The sequence below is a fragment of the Manis javanica genome, chromosome 6 (assembly GCF_040802235.1).
Source record: "Manis javanica isolate MJ-LG chromosome 6, MJ_LKY, whole genome shotgun sequence".
Taxonomy (NCBI): domain Eukaryota; kingdom Metazoa; phylum Chordata; class Mammalia; order Pholidota; family Manidae; genus Manis; species Manis javanica.
In genome coordinates, this window is record NC_133161.1 from 38,516,064 (window position 1) to 38,534,110 (window position 18,047).

The following is an 18,047-nucleotide window of genomic DNA, read 5'->3' on the forward strand; positions in this document are numbered from 1 at the left end:
CAAACTTCACTGATGAATATCTCCCACTAAAGTCCCAGAATGTATATGTAGGCATATTTTCATGTATATCAGAGGGACTTCAGGTGATGGTCTGATGTCATTTAAAAAATTTAGATAAAGGCATATAAGAAGGAGCATGGACATCCCTGGAGAGATGAGCATCATTGAACTGCAGTTCTATTTCACTTTGGAGGAAGAAAATATCAATTACTGTTATGGTACCGATTTTCCAGATTATAAACACTAGTCTGCCTTCGTTAGAGGTTTATTTACTGTGAAGCTAATGTAGGAAAGGAACATTTTTTTCCTCTACCTTTCTAGGTTCTTTTGGCTGGTCTATTAATTAAACTGACTTTAAGATAGATTAGTAGGAGACAGAAAAATTTAATTACACACATATGGGAACCCCATGAGAATATGAGAGCCAAGGACAAGCTGGGCAATTGATTCTTTTATGCCATCCTGAGCCAAGGAATGGGATGGGGCCTGGCGTTTCAAAGAGGAGGAGGGTGATTCACAGGACAGTAAGAACAGATGCTAATTAGATGTTTGCCCTGCCATACAGACAGATCTTTCAGATAAAATATTCTCTTTGGTAATAGCTTTCTTTCTGGGCCAGGCCCATTACCTAAATTATTTTAGATAGTTAAAGAAGAGGTTTAAATTTTTCTTGAGTCTTCTGTATCTTGATTACCTTCAGTTTCAAAATAATCCACATGTCAAAATGGTATATTTTGCTCCCCTTTACTAATAAAGCTTAAGCCTCAGGGCTCCTTAGTGAGTATGGACTCTTCTAAGGCTTTGTTCCTATGTTTGTTTTTTTGTAATTTTTTTTAAAGAAAACATCCACAATTGCATAAGATTTAGACCCTACAAAACCTGGATCTGCCCTAAATACCAAATAAACAGTGCTTTATCTGAAAAATATTTCAGAAGTTATTACTACTGAAAATTAGTGATAATTTTCACTAATAACAATTTTATTATTTCTCACTATTTATTGAGGCCCTTTCTTTTTGTTAATTATTATATCAATATTTTACAAACATTATGTCTAAACCTCATAATAATTGTGCAGTTTAGGAAACTAAGGTAGATATACAGTGATACACAAGGGATTGGTAGTGATTCAGTCTACAATCTGCTTTTCCAAAATGTTTTCTAAGTCATATCATTCCTTAGTGTAGCAAAAGTGGCTACTTAAAAAAAAAAAAGTCCTCTTAGATGTCACTAGGCACTAACTAAAAATTAATATAATAGCAAAGTGAGTTGACATATGGCTTTTAAACTGTTCATTTAGTTATAAAGTCATGTTATGCCAAATCACATCCAACTTCAAAACACCAAATAATACATTTACAAGTAGGGTGATAGTCCGTCAAGTCTGCATGCTGGAAATATTAGTGAAAGATGAATTAACCAATCAACAAGGTAGTTAAATTCAAGTAGCTGTGAGATCTGAAAAGGTGAGTGTTAATTCAAATGTTAAATGGTATTCGTGGGTTAAATGAACTATTCCTAACACTTTAAAAATAATTCAGGTATGGAATGGTTCAAAATGCTCCCTTGAGGATATTTATAGAGACATTACAGTTTTATTTCTCAGTTAAGGTAGCTTTCCATTCAAGACATTATACTTAATGTGCATGTGAACATTTTGTCAATCTGGCCGGTGTAAAGGAATTTCCATAAATTTTTGAGGGATAAAAACCCCTGAGTGTATACTAATCTCAGTCTTTCAATCTCAGAGAGCTCAGTAGGCTATTAGCCTACTCAGAGTGGTCCCATATATCCGGGATAAATTCACATTTTCTAAGCAGAGGATACTGACATATAAAACTTGAATGCAAACTAATTGTGTTACAATGGAAATTTAAATGCCAAAATAGCTCTTGCAAATTCATTTTCTTTGGCTAACCCATTTTTCTCTGTAGGAAAGCTACATAAAATACAAATTATGAGTAAAAAGGGAGTGAGTAAGATGGTATCAGAGAATGAGTAGCTTTACATGATTCTAACAGTCAGACTTAAACTTTCTGGCACTTAATTGGTGCTCAATACAGTTTTATGTTGAATGAATTAAAGATACTAAGATGATCTATTTTCTGTTTTCATTTGTTTTTTCAGTTGTTTTGTTTTACCACTTGGATTCCCCATCAGTCAGGTTATGAACAGAGAATAGGGCTCCCTTCCCTGGACAGTAATTTCAAAGTCACGGTCCATACATGTGAAGGAGCAGAATTTGCCACCCCAAATTATGCCCCTTTGGCATGGGATTATCATGAACTAGTTATTTTCAAGAAACAACAGACATAGGAAAATCTCTGAAAACTGAATAGAAGTTACCCTTTGTAAGGAACATGTATGTTACTAAGGGAAATCTCCATTTGTAAGGGTGCCTCCTTCTCTGTACCAGGAAGAGATGGATGACTCAGCTTTAGAAACTCTTAGCAATGCAGAAGGCAGGTACTTAAATCTGCATAAGAACCTTAAACTGTGCTTTGCCTGAAAACCTCCCATTAATCCATGTCTTCAACATCTTCTTTTGTCTTTAGCTAGAGACATTTAAGGTGAAGACTTGGGCCATTTGAGGGAGTTACTCAGCTTTTCTGGGTATCTCCCATGTATGCAGGAGGTATACATGTTATTAAACTTTTGTTGTTGTTATGTTAATTTCTTTATTATAGTGGGTCTCAGCCGAGAAACATAAAGAGTAAAGGGAAAATTATTCTTCCTGTAGTACACATGCCTTTCTGATTCTCTTCTTATACTTTCAGGATTAACTGACATCACTTTTGACTGCTACATTCGTTCTGTGTATTTCTTCCAACTCTGCCTCTCCTCTAGCCCAACACTGGTCCTACTGCATATTTTATTTCTCAGTGAATAGTAGCTCTACTCATTTTCAACTACAAACATGAGAGTAATTTTTCTTTATCTCTCAGCTCTTCCATTTAACTTATCTCAGTGTTGTTAGACTTCTGCCTCATATATATTTGAAGTATGTTCACTCCTCTTCATCTCTACTGCCTTTTGACAAGTTACTGTCTTTTCTAAATTACCACACTGGTCTGCTAATTAAACCCTCATATATACTTTATCCCTCTCTATTTAATTCCCACACCACTACTAGAGTGTTATATTTTTCCCTAAAGATGAATTGGACAGCCTTCTTCTTGCTGTGTCCTTACATGATGGATAACAGAGAGATGAGCGCACTCTTCCTGTCTCTTCTTGCAAGGGCACTAATCCAGCTATGAGGGCTCCAACCTCATGTACTAATGCTCTCCCAAAGGCTCCACTGTCAGATCCAACACACTAGGGATTAGGATTTCAGCATATTAGGGGGACACAACATACAGCCCATAACACTATGCCCAAGAAGAGCTGAATCCTATCACCGTCTTCCTCTCCTGCCATTTGCCCACTTGCTCTCATTTCACTGCCTTTCATTATGCTCCATAAAAAGCCATGCTCATTTGAATCTCAGGTCTTTTATACCAGCTATTCCCTCTCTCCATGTGGACTCCATGAAGGAAAAGACTGTAACATTTCTACTTTTGTACCTTCTGTGCTCTGAATAGCATTGAATACATAGGAGGTGCTTAATAAGGTTTGTTGAATAAATAAATGAAACTGAATGGCTGAATAAACAAATGAATGCATTCAAAAGCATTATGATAAAGGTGTGCTAGGTTTAGAGACAACTGCCAATCTTTTTATCATAACTTTGAATTGGTCTAACTGTTTTCATTATGAGTAGATTTTATAGTTTTACCCACACATGAAAATTGTATTTCTTTATACTCAAGTTTGTTGGCAAAATCTCACATTAGTCCCTAATACTGAACACAGTCCCCTTAAGGACAGTTAAGAACTATTAAGGACTGTATCTAGGCAAAATAAGAATGCAAGCACACTCACTCTGCAGTTCATAACAAAGAAGCATCAGGGGGCCTGAAGAGGGTCAAAGGTAGGGACTCAAGCAACCACCGAGGTTGGAGGCAGAGGGTACAGTGGGAAGCAGAAGCTGGAAAAGCAACGTGGCCTACACAGAACATGGATTCTACAGTACAGTAAATTCCACTGCATATGCTCAATGGTAGAATACTGTTAGGAGGTGGCATCACACTCTAAGATAATCTTGCCTGATGTATTAAAGAAGGAAAGCACAGCAATCCTACCCTTCAGCAGTGTCTCCACCAAGAATAGCATCAGAGCATGGGATGTGAATACAGGCTTTAGCCTTTAACATCTCATGTACTTCTTACTGTTGATGTAAGTGAAATAGGCTATTTTCTGGCTCAAAAAGTAATACATTTATTAACACATCCTGTTTCAAAACATTCCTGTTACAAAATCTGTAGCACCTATTAGAAATCTGAAGTGAGAATAATAGCTTAGGTGGGAATAAACACAAATAACTTGAACTTAATTATCAACCCAATAAATAAATGGCTTATTTAATATATAGAATATTGATTTTTCTGATTCCTTTCCAAATCTTATACCAAGGAATGCAGAATGTATTTTTAACTTCCCAAAAAGCTTACTGCTTTCCTGATCATCTTCGTAGTGCATTAATATCAACAGAAATTAGAGCCCTGAATAGAATGAAGAACAACCCTTGAGCATGTTGGGTCTCTGCTGTGATTTCAGTTTTAGTCACTAAGGGAAGACTCTTCTATAGAGAGCTCTTGCCTAAAAATGGAAGGTCCAGGTCAACTGAGTCAAGACCTAACACAATTCAATGCAAATGGGTAATCATTAATAAAAGTATTCTTGATATTTCCTGGATTATTTGAAGAAGAAACAAAACAGTTGATCATTATATGGAATGGTGCCATTAAGTGTTCTGATGATCCAGACAAAAATATAACAGACATATCACTCATTTGACTTTTAATTTGAGACAACCCATCCAAATACCATTAAATTAAACAAGTTTGCTTCTGAGGTAGTTCAAGGATCACCAGGATTGATTATATACTTCATTTTATGTGTTTTTCCTAAAAAGAAGATATAGATTCTACTTAAATGTGCACAGTGAGGAACTTGCATGGAAGTACAGTGATGTCAGCAACTTACCTTGAAGGCACTAAAAAAGTGAGAAGATTAAAAGATGGATAAAGGGATGAATAGATGGCTAGATATGTGATGAAGCAAATATAGTAAAATGTGAATTGTAGAAAATGGGTGGTGGTTACATAAGTGTCCCTTGTAAAAGTTTTTCAAAGTTTCTGTATGTTTGGAAATTTTCCTAATAAAATGTTGCAAAAATGAAAATTGGTATTATAATTTCTCTTAGAAAGGGCAATGACAAGAAGGGGCATAAGGACATTTGGAAGATGCTAGGAGTATTCTGTTTTTTCATCTGGGCACTGGCTACTGGGAGTGTTAACCTACTTCGTGAAAACCTAATAAACAAAATATTTATGATTTTTAACTGCATCTGTAGGTATGTTATACTTTAATAAAAAGTTCAGAAACAAAATAAAAAATATTGTAATTATTATTCTGAACCCTTTCATAGCAAGTGACAGAAACCGAATCCTAAGAAGCTTAAAGAAAAAAATTACTCACATGGTTGATAAGTGCTAGGGCACAGCTGGTTTCAAACAAATCTGCACCATATGGCATTGACCAGGCTCTGTATTTCCATGTTTATTGATCTCTGCTTGCTTTTGGAGCCAGGTGCTCAAATGTTGTCACAGGGCCTTTTTTCTCTTTCTCCTTTTCTTTCTCTGTCTTTCCTGCTCCACCTTTTAGATTACAGTCTCTTTCCTCTTATCTGGCCAGATGGCTGTCAGCAGTCCTACATTTATATCATGGCAACTTAAGTACTTTAGTTTAGAGAGACTGTCTATTCTGATATTTGACCGTTAAGTTACAGGAAAGACTCTGAAGTAGTTCTGGCCACACAGCCCCACTAAAACAGTCAGTGAGGATGCTGAGGTCCTTTTATTCACTCATCAGGGATCAGATGCCTGTGTTTGCAGTCTGGGATCTGCAGATAGGCCTGAACAATTGACACACATAGTGAGTTCATTGTAGGAAAGAATCAAATCAAATTAATGTCAGAAAAAAAACAAACAAACAAGGACAGAGAAACACATAAACACACACAAGGATATGTCTCCTATATTCATAAATTATTGTGTAAAAATTTTAAGGGTGGTAAACTGTGACAAGAAGGTTAGAGAGAAGGGAGATATAATTTTAGAACCTAAAATTCAGTCTGTAATATTATCACAATGGTGAAAATAAAAATTAAACAAAGCTAAACTAAACCTAGGTCTAGATTTTTCTGTGCATGTTATAAATGTATATGTGTGTATGTATAGAGATTGTATTGTTATACATGCATATATATCTGCATATACATGTAGATATAACACATATATACACACAATAACATAAGTGTTACATGTGTATAGGTATATATATATATATATATATATACACACACATATAATATGCCCTACTTTATATCTTCCATATTATCAGAAACATTATGCTTATGGATGTGCAGATAAAACTGGGACTTGTAGTTTGAAATAAAGATTTATGATTTCTTTCGACTACATGTTCTGAGAGTTGAGGTAGAAGAGAGACTGAAGATCCTTGAAAGCAGGTTCAGATCCGGAAAAACAGTTCAAGCTACAGAAGGATTTGTTAACCCCAGATGAATAATGGGTTGGACTTGAAAACACTCTAATTACATAGAAAAAAGAAACTAGAATAAAATTAATGTCTGTAGAAAATAAATAATATGACTTCTTCAAAAGGACAGCAATACATCTTGGGACTTACAAATTAGACATGGTTCAGCCACTAGAGGTTGGAGAAAAGAAAATGCTGTTGCCAAATCGATCTTGTGATGACTCTAATGATTTTTTTCTGTTATACAAAAAAAAAAGTCAGATAATATTGTCATTCTCAGAAGAAAGCTATGTAAGCTAAAGAATCCTAGTACTATGGAATCTGTGTTTTTCTTTTTCTTTCTGTTCTGATCTGTTATATATATAAACAAAGATATGTAGCTATTACCTGGGTAACCATTACCCAAGTAAAGAACTGATTACAACTACTTATGTTCCCTGTTACACCATGTTAAATTTATTTTTCATGTTTTACACACATTATAGCACCATAACAGATTTATTCTTCAGCAACTTACATTGTTATTCAACTTCCAGCTCTAGTTAACTTATTTCTACTTTTATACAGCATTCCATTGTGTGGATATTCCATGATTTAGTTGTCTGTTATCACGGTTATTAATATTAAGGTGACTGAAATTTGTGTTTGATATTAATAGAATTACACAGTTTTATTTTCGTTATTATATACCTGGTATATTTTTTCCCATACTTTCAACTTCTCTTTCCCATTGTGTTTAGGTGTTTTTCTTATAAGCAACATATGCACGGAAGATTTTCTTTTTTACAAATACATCCTGACAACCACTCTTTTTAAAGGCAACTTTAACTATATTATAACATTATATGTTTGGGTTTGTTTCTATAGCATTTATCTGTGATTTTTTATTTATTCTGAATTTTTTTATTTGTCCTTTTTCACCTTTTTTGTATATTGCTTTAGGTTGATAGTTTTTTTTCTCTTTTTCTGATTTGGAAATGAAATATAATGTCTTTAATCTTTTAGTGACTTAACCTGATTACCACTTACCAATATTTTATGTTATTTAAAGCTTCCCCCTTCTTCAGAGTTACCCATGAAAGGTCCTGAAGTCTAGTAATGGTGGCAATAATCTCTCTGATGATCTGTATATGTTTGTATTTCTATAACTTCCTTGAATAATGTTTTACACTGATAGAAAATCATGTATTCAGTTTTTCTTTTCTCAACTCTTTTAGAATATTTCTGTTTTGTGGAAATTCTGTCCTCAGTCTAATTGATATTCTTTATCATAGCATTTTCTGTTTTTTTATGCTGGTTTATTTTAAGAGCTTTGCTTTATCTTCAGTGTTCTGAAGTATCACTACAATGTGGTGTAGGTTTTGTTTGTTAGAATCAAGCATGGGATTTCAGTCTGCTTTTAAAATTTGGACTTTCATTTATTTTCTAAATGTCAGAACATTTCTTCATATATATAGTTTTGGATTGCTTACAAAAGCTTGGTGGAGCTTCATATATAAGAATCTCATAATGCATTAATTGGAGGTAAGTTTCTTAATTTAAGATTTAAATATATTTCTGCCAGGCACTACATGAAAGTTAGTTTAAGACATCCAGTTTTTATTTTCATTTAATGGTGATCGTACCCCTAGTGACAGCTTGCAGAGGCTCCCCTATGTCCATCTGGCCAGCAGGCCTTATCACAGAATTGTTCTTCCCATACTTCTTCTGCAGCTCCATACTGAACACTCTCAGATCAAGCTGGGTGAGAAAAGGAAAAAAGGGAAAAAAAAGAAATTCAGTCTGGTTACAGATCATTCTTCAAGTTGTGGCTCCCCTCAACAATGTGCTTGCTATTGTTAACTGTTCAGAGTCCTTGAGAAGTGGCTTTTGTATTTTGTCCAATTTTAGTTGTAAACAGTAAAAGAGATAGGCTAAATGGGTTTATATTTTTTTTAGGAATGGAAGTTCCTGAGCTGGCAGTATACATTCCTATTCCAAAAATATAGCCAGTTACCAAAGGCATTTATTTCCCAAACCTGAACAGTGTGTATATGATGTAAACTTTTATGACAGTTACTGAATCAGGCTAGGTATGCACCTTGCTGAAAAACTATTTATTTCTATGTGATACCTACTTATGCTGGTTTGGATTTACAAACTACTAGATACCAGAATTGATGTCATTCTAATGTTTCCAAGTATTCATCAGAAAATTATTATTTTTTCCCCTTAAAGATAAATGCCTTCTATTGAATGTGTGTTGTTGGAAAAAAATCCTTCACAGTAACTTGTGAACACAATGGAATCAATTGTAAAACCCCGAACTCCTTTTAAACACTGATAATGAGGGTTCTTTTTCTAATCATTTTTTTCTAAACTTCGGTGAAATATTTTGAGAAGCACAAAGTAGCATTTCCACATTTGCATTTCATTAATTCTATTGAAATTGTACTAAACACAGATTAATTCCAAGTCACTATCATGCCTAGAGTTCAATACACTTCTTTGTAGCTTGATTAAGAGGCTATAAAGCTTTCACCTGTTCCTTTTATTTTTAGCAAGTTAAAAAAAGCTAGTGGTATCTGCTTTGTGTTTGTTTCCCTGATTGTTTTGTTTTTCAATATTCACCAAGTAGATTGTCTCTTTACATCTTTCTATGAGATTTATAAATGAACACAGAATAGAAGTGAAATAATTAGAGATGGCTAGAATACTAAGGTCCACATGTAGAATCCAGAGGCTGGAAATCCCTATGCATCGTCTGGGCAGCTTTTCCCCAGAGGCCTCCTCAAGAATGAGTTAGAAGTGACAAAAATAATCAGTTAGTCTGGTTTTACCTTTGTTGCCCTAAGTGATACGGTACTTAGTAAATTAAGCAACCAAATCAATCACTTACCTCCCTGACACGAAAGCCATTATTATTCTACTCTATTTCAGATATGAAGTAGAGGAACAAAATCCAATTTTCAATTTACGCTCTTTTACTTGACATCAAGAAATGACGGATGAGGGAAGGCCAAGTCCTCCTGGTTTCTGTGTATATTTCACATTTTCCTTGCACTGCCTTGTATTTATTCAGTTTGAAGAGAAATTAGTTGATATCGTGTCATCAAACTGAATCACAAACAAAAAATTCACTATTCTTTTCCAAAGCAATAATTTTTGAGTGTCAACTGAGTTAAAAAAATAGACTTCTGGAGTAATCAGTTATAAAACATATTACCCATACTTAGGAACCTGTAATCTCCCCTGGTTGGTTTTGGAGAAAAACAAACATAGTAGATTCTTCCTTACATGCATCATCAAAGTCAACTGACAGATCAAAGTTTTGTATCTAAAATACGAACCCATAAATTTACTTGAAAAACTTTGAGTATCAGTGTTCAGTACAACTTATAAAATATACTGTGGCAAAAACTCCCCAAAACTTAACATCAAATAGAAGGACTGTAGGACAGAGTTAGAAAAACAGCTGCACATATCAAATGGTAATAGGACTAACTACTTTACTATTTTGTATTAGTTTTCTACGGCTGCTGTAACAGAATACCACAAATGTAGTGGTTTAAAACATGATCTATCTTACATTTTTGAAATTAAGTCTAAATTTGGATGTTACAAGTTAAAATCAAGGTCTTAGCTGGTCTAGTTCTCTGGAAGCTCTAGGGGAGAATCACTTCTTACCTTTCCCAGCATCCAGAAGCTGCCCAACTCCTTGGCTTGCAGGGTTCTTACAGTAATGGCATCATTCAGATCTCTGCTTCTGTCATCATCTCCATCTCTGACTCTCACCTTCCTTTTCACAAGGACCTTGGTGATTGCATTGGGTTCATCCTGGTAATCCAGTATTTCCCCATGATCTTTCACTTAAATCCTTCTGCAAAGTCTCTTGCCATGTGAGGTACACATGAACAGATTCCAAGGATTAGGATGAAGATATCTTCGGAGGGGTGATGTTTTTAGCATGTCACATATACCAAGAGCTCTTTTATGTTAGTAAGAAAATGACAATTACATATAAGCAAAGAAGATGAACAGCAGTTTATAAAAAATGTATACAGGATGTTAATGTTCATAAGTGAAAAGCTTTTTTTTTCTGTCACATACTGTCACATGTTGACAATGGTTTGTTTTAAAAAAAAGGAAAAAAGGCAAATACAAACACTATAGGTAGGAAGAGTAAGTTCAGAATTTTAGGAGGAGATTTTGGCAAAGAAATGTACATGTGCTTTAACTGAGCTATTCATGAGACACTGTTTGCAATGGGATAATTGAGGGAAAACACTTAATTGCCTATCAGTAGAGCACCGGTGAAGGATCTCTAGTTGATAATCAAAAATTTCAGGATATAAAACTGTTAGCATATGCAGTTTGTCATCTTTTTATGTGAAAGTAAACATATATGTATGTTTGCACAAACAGAAAATTAGAAGCCATTTATTCTTTAACTCAAACGTGGTTAGAAAAACAAAGGAAAACAGAGAAGCCACACATCACAGGTAGCAGTCCAATGAAGAATATTTAACAAACGTGAAACTGTTCATGTCAGTGTTATAGCATATTAAGCACTCATCTGCCTCTTACAGTTCTCTTATTAAATATGGGAACAAAAACAGCAACTAATTCATCACATTGTTGATATGACTAAATGGGTTGATACATGTTACAGTGCTTATAACATTGCTTTAATATGTAGACAAGAAAAGGTTTAATGAATATTTATGTAAGACATCATAAAATTTAGGTTGATTCTATACATATTTTGCATATTCCTGTCAATGTCTGTATCCTAATAAGGGCCATGATCTTTCTAAATTATAAAGATTTGTTTTATCTATTCTAATTCTTCTTGACCTATAGCTGTGAGATAGCCAACCTTTACAAGTTTAGTGTAATTTCCTGTGGAATAGAACTGTTAATAAAGAAGGTTATGTTATATGTGCTTGGTTTTAGGGAATTTTTTTTTTTTTAATATGGAATGCTTCACAAATTTGAGTGCCATCCTTGTGCAGGGGCCATGCTAATCTTCTCTGTATCGTTGGGAATTTTTTAATTTGTTTGCATATGTTTATAATATGAAACTATGTCATTTAAATATTTTTGGGAAAAAGCTGATCACTTGGAGTCAGTCATACACTTAAGTTGTCATAGAAAGTTGATATTTACTTACCAATTTTGTGATAATTAACTATTATTCCCCCATCTTTAACTAGAAACTCCAGCATCATATTAGTAATTTGAGGTGCCTGTGAGTCGATATGGCAGAGTCTTTTACTGCCAGGTAACTACAGTTGTGCTTTCCAACATATCCCGGTCCCACTGTGGTAAGGCATAGCGCTGTAACTAGCTCTGGCCAATGGGCTAGAAAGGGAGGTGAAGTATGTCACTTGCAGGTTGAAGCTTTAAGAAAAAGGCTATATGTTCCAGATGGTACAACTACAAAAACTTGAGTCTTTGTCAACTGGGATCCTTGAATGACTTTACGGAGTAAAGTCCTGCACTAACTTGAATTATAAATGAGAACTAAGTGAGAAATCAATCTGTTTGCTAATCCACTGAAATTTTGGGAATACTTTATTACAGCTTGACATAATCTACCAGGACTAATAAAGCCTGAAAGAAATAGTATCCATAGTTTAGTATTTACTCACAGCCATGTTTGTCACAAACCCATTGATTCCAAGACTCACCTCTAAATCCCATGTCATTATGTATGTGTCACACATATATATATACATGTACACACTGTCTCAACTGCACAGTGACATTTTTACAGTATGATTAGTCTTGGGGTATAGGCTAGTGTAGGACAAATGGAGAGGATATAATGAGGACATTTTCCTTTATTATACTTCAATCATTTCTATATAATAATTCAGTTTTCAACACAGAATCTTGTATGATTTTATGACAAAAACAAATTAAAAAATTAGAATGGATTTTTCCTAAAATTCCCATATCCTCAGCTCAATTTTTTTCTGAAAAAGTTTATTTTCTTTGTACCTACCTGGTAAGAAATGATTTTCTTTTTAGACCAAAAACAAAACACAACACTTTGACCCCATCTCCTTTGCAACTATCTCCTCTTTTTTTATCATGTTTAAATTCTCTATCATACTCCATCACTCTTACTCCCAATTTTTCTATGTCTATATCAAACATTTCTCTTTTCTCCTGTACCATATTCAAAACAGTCTTACCTTGCTACTCCTATCCCCTGTAAACAACAAAATGCAGTTATCACTCATTTCCAATTCTGGTTAAATGTTCACTGCTTATCAAAAAAGAATATATAAATGCTTCATGCCTATGGGCAATCCATGAATTTGGCCTCAAAACTTTTAGCATCATCAATAGCCTTAGTTCTCAGTTTTATCCCTCTGTTCACATTCATTTCCATTTCTTAGTGAATAATTCCACATGATGTGTCCTAACTTAAATTTCCCTTGTTTTAAACAAAATTCACTTTCTTGCCTACAAATTTACTCTTCCTCTGGCATTTTTGTTAAAGTTACCACTAAACCCTTTGTTTCTTGGACTTGAACACTCAGGGTTAACTTCACATTTTCCTCCTTTCTCAACCTTCACAACATCCTTCAGTCTCTACTGGACATTTGTAGATGGTTTGTACATTTACAAATTTTTACATGCTTTGAACACCCTTCCTGTGTTTGGGAATTTTTGCATTGTCATACCTACTTCAGGGGAGAAGCCAGAAGATTTCACCTACCCTTTTAAAGGTTTGTGACCTAAACTCTGACAGCCAGACACAGCCATTAGAGACCTCTGTTTGGAAAAGAACAGAGTGAAAAAAGACATGACATGGAATTGCTTCTGGTAAGCATGGCCAAGGAATTGCACTTTCATAAGCAGTTGTGGTAGAGGTCCTGACAGAAGCTTCCACTTCCATTACTGTCTCAGTGACCTGTAGTGTTTCCTTTCAAACAGAGCAGCCACAGCTTCTGCGTCTGTAAAGGAATTCTGCTTCACTGGGGTTGAGTACAAGTCAGAAGCCCTCACAGTGCTCCACAGGCCCTGTTTATCCTTCCATCATGGTTCCACGGCTCGCCCATCTTGGTCACTGTGTTCCAAACACATTGGCCTCCTTGTTCTTCCTTGAATCTTCCAGGCATGCTTTTCATCCAGGGCCTTTTAAACTTTCCCATTGCCTGTAAGGGTTCTCCCCAGGCTTCCAAGTCTCATCTTCCCACCTATTCTTCTCGGACATTTTTTGAGTTGCCTATCTTACAATAAAGTTCCTTGTTTCCCTATCAAAAGGAAAATTTGGTATTTTCAGAGAAGATTCTTGCTCATGTACAATCTTGTAATAGAACCAGTAGATATCAAAACCAAAGTGTCCCACAGCATACCATGTTGCCTCTTTTCTATCTATCTTCATTAAAATCTAAATTAGAGCCCATTATCTCTAGCCTCAGCTACAATACTCTAAAACTAACCTTCTTTCTCTAATGCTATCCTACCCTAATTTTACCCTAATTTATCCTCTGATTAATATCCCTAAAACTCTAAAGTACTATTAATAACAAGAAAACTTGGCAATAGAATGGGATGGGTGGTAGAAAACTTAATATCTAAACATATTTAAAGATACTTATTATTTAATTTGTTTACATTTCAACTGGCTGTTTCTGCATCAGTTAAGGAAAACCAAAAGGTATGTAAGTGAATATCAGAATTTTTTGTCATTGTTAGAAAAATAGATAAAAAACAATTTTACAGGAACCTTCTTAGTTCCCATTTCTAGATATGTGCTTAAATTTTTATTGCTTATTCTCTGTTATGGATTGTCCCCTGGAAAAGATTCACTGATGTCTTAACTCCCAGTACCTGAGAATGTACATGTAATTAGTTAAGATGAAGTCATCTGGAGTACTGCGGGCCCCTAATCCAATATTACTGGCGTCCTTAGAAGACAGTTGTGTGAAAACAGATACAGAGAATGACACGATGGCGAAAGCAGAGCTCAGAGATACGCAGCTGCAAAGCAAGGGATGTCAAAGATTACTCGGAAACCACCAGCAGCCAGGAAGAGGCAAGGAAGGACTCCCTGACAGGTCTCAGAGAGAGAACGGTGCTGAAGATACCTTGACTCTGGACTTTTCACCTCCACAACTGTAAATGTAGAAATTGCTCTTGTGGTCAGGCACCCGGTTTGTTACAGCAGCTCTAAGAATCTAATACACTTTTCATGTGGATGGAAAGGTTTCTTTGTAAGTTGTTTTTCAAATGACTTGAGCAAAAAAAGGTTGAATTCATTTCATTTGTAGTGCAGTCACATATGGTAAAATATAGTAAACAAATGCATAGTATTTAAACACTTTTCTGGAGATTGCCTCTATTGTTGACTGTAGTTCTGACATTGAAGCTCATAAACAAATCCCACAGAGTGATTCTATATGGGCATGTAGAAGCATACGTTACTGATGCTGACTGCCATCTCTTCGCTTGTGTTTACAGGAAAAATTCTAAAGCAATTTACTCCCATAAATTGGCCTTACGAGTAGATTACATTTCTTTGGACCTGTGAGCAGGAATTACTAAATTCCAGCTTTTCTATTTCTAGATGAATATCATTCTTCCATTAGGAAAAAAAATTACGACACCTAGGTATGAAGAAAAACTGATTGCACAGCTCTGTCTGCAGGTTGTGCTAATCTAAGTCTTCTCAGACAAGTAAATATTTAACATTATGTCATAGTCTTACTAATACTAATGATAAATTCTTCATCTTGTACTGTAAGTCTATTCTTTGTTCTGTCTTTGATTGAAGAGAAGAATATCATATCATCCCAACGCAGGCTTTGTGAACAGCAGTCAAACAGTAACTACCTAGTAAATTGAAAATAGTTTATCTCATATTTGAGTAGCACATATACCTGCTTCAATGTGTCCACCACAGCTTCAAATATTACACATCCTTTTAATTTAAAATAAAAGCACAGCAGCATTACATAACAAGGTACAGAATTGCATCACTATACCAGTGATTTATATCTTTTTCTCTCACTTTTATAAGGAAATACCTGCCTACTCCTTGTCTTGGTTATGGTCTATTTGGCACCAGAGATCTGCTCTCTACCTTTCTGCCCTGCGCTGGGTCCAGGATGGCTGACCCCTACAGACTACATCACCTGGACTCCTAACTGACTGGCTTGCCATGTAATTTGGCTGATGGGAAGTACATGAGTCATCAGTGGGCAGGAGAAAAGGGAGATTGAGAGTATTTGCTGCTCTACTTCCTCCTTGCTTGGGCACCTTCTTTTGACAGTTGAGTCCCTAAATAACTAAAACTGCTGTTGGGGCTCCCTCCTCCATGGCAAGTGGGTCCTCATGGTAACAATTTCTGGGCTATTATTAGAGTCATGCACTCATTAGTTCCCACAAGGCTTGTTTCATTCTGATATACAATTAGTTTAGTCCTCGTTCACATTTAAGTATGCAACCCTTGATTTAGATGATGCAAACACTAATTCCAGCACATATAATCGATCAAGTTGATCTATCCTACTATAGAGTCCCAAAATAAGGACTCCTTTTTTTGTCTGTTTGTTTAGGTTGTGGAGGTATCAGAAGAGTTCATGCCAATAAGTGTTTAAAGTAAACATTCAGGCAACAACTATTTTTGACAAACACTATTTCCTATGACTTGGGGTCTTTAGAACATTAAAATTGAATGAGATCAACTTCTGGTTCTGGAGTTTGAAATCTACTTATGGGAGATACTTTATACTCTTGCATATTTAATGTTCAGTTTTTTTTAAAAGAGTCTATTGTTCCACCCAATATGTACCTTTATCTTCTGTGGAAAGGGGCTTCTTATTGGAGGGCTTATAGAATGAATGTCCTTGTGTTAACTGTATAAGCCATTACTATTCATATCACTTTTATAAGAACAAGTCTTGGTTATTTAATTGGCAGGTATTTTTAATGGAATCAAATTGAAAATATTTTTCCCTTCCACTTTTAATCCAACATTGGCTCTTTCTCCTATCTGAAATAATTTTGCCTTTTAATATAGAAAGTCTTTATTTAGATAACCTTTAAAAAAGGGTATTCACTATAGCTTTTGCTAAATTATGAGACATGTTTAAAAAGTATTTCTTAGTTAATCTATAAGGCTATTAGTAAGAGCTGTGCTTGCTTACGAGGGTGTGCACCAGGGAGATTGACTGGAAAAAGGTATGAGAGAATTTTCTCCAGTGATAAAGTGTTCTACATCTTAATTGAGACATTAATTACACAAGAATATGCTTTGGTTATGACTCAACAATCCACATTTGAGATTTTCAAATTATACTAAAAGTAATTTTACTGCAATAAAATAACAACAAATCATTTTCTTATTTTCTACTCAGAGTAAATACCATGTTTTTAAGCAATGCAAATAATCCTATCATTACTGTCAATATTATGGGGATTGTATGAGTTACTTTACATAACAATCTCTAATTTAATTATTCATTATTATAGGTTCACCCACATTGTTTTTCTAACAAAAACAAAATCTAAGTTAATAAAGAGAATGCTAGTATTTGAACACATATAACCAAGGCAGTCACAAGGCAAAAAAATGTATCTTTAACCACCCACAATTAAGAAATGGCTTTCACTCATCTATTTAAGTAGTCAGTATAAAATAGCTACATAATCTATCAAATCTTTTAGATTTATTTTTCATTTTATATATAACATTTTCATAACTAGCCTGAGTAAAAACTAGGAAATTTTGAAGATGAAAATTTTTACTCTGCTTTTATAGAATCTCTTTCGTTAATATGCTAGTCAGCCAAGTCAATTTTTCTAGTAATGTAAAATATTCAAAATTTGCTGACTAGTTTTTTTGTAACTGTGGAATGTCAAATTATTCTTGTTTAAGGATTTTACATCTAGAATATTCTCCCTATCCTTGACTTAACATGCCTTTATTGGCTCATCAGATCCAAGTATTTTATTTTCAGACCATGATTAGATACACATTAAGCCATTCCATTAAGGATACTCTTATGTTGTACCTCCCAGGCTTCTCAACACTCTGCTGCATGTACTGACTCTTGTCCCTACCTGGGTTATGATGGACAAATCACCATTAAGGTAAGACAGTTATTCTTTCTCTGAGATCTGCATTAATATTTGGAAGCATCCAGTAAACTTACTGAATTGTGGTAGATTTGCTTTGCAACATTTCAAGTCCACAGAGTGCACATTAGCTGTTGCTTACCCAACCAACTAAAAGCTCCCTGAGATACGAATAACCCCGAACTTTCATCAGAGTTGCTGGTAGGATGAAATTTCATAAGATGTCTCCTTATTTTTCTTCTCTCTCCAGCACCCGATTTTTGGCAGTTTCCTGACCCTGTGGCCACTCCACAACAAATGACCAT

General features: G+C 34.9%; 1 long non-coding RNA gene and 1 pseudogene across 2 annotated transcripts in view; both read right to left on the bottom strand.

Moving 5' to 3' along the window:
• Positions 1–7,112: 7,112 nt before the first annotated feature.
• Positions 7,113–18,047, bottom strand: part of LOC118966949 (uncharacterized) — a 92,666-nt gene continuing 81,731 nt past the window's right edge. For both annotated transcript variants that reach the window (XR_005053706.2, XR_012132189.1), the window contains 2 exons: positions 10,330–13,913; positions 7,113–8,403 (listed from right to left, as the gene is read on the bottom strand). This is a non-coding gene — a long non-coding RNA (uncharacterized lncRNA). The remainder of the gene's footprint in view (positions 8,404–10,329; positions 13,914–18,047) is intronic.
• LOC118966956 (U6 spliceosomal RNA) lies at positions 11,613–11,728 on the bottom strand (annotated as a pseudogene).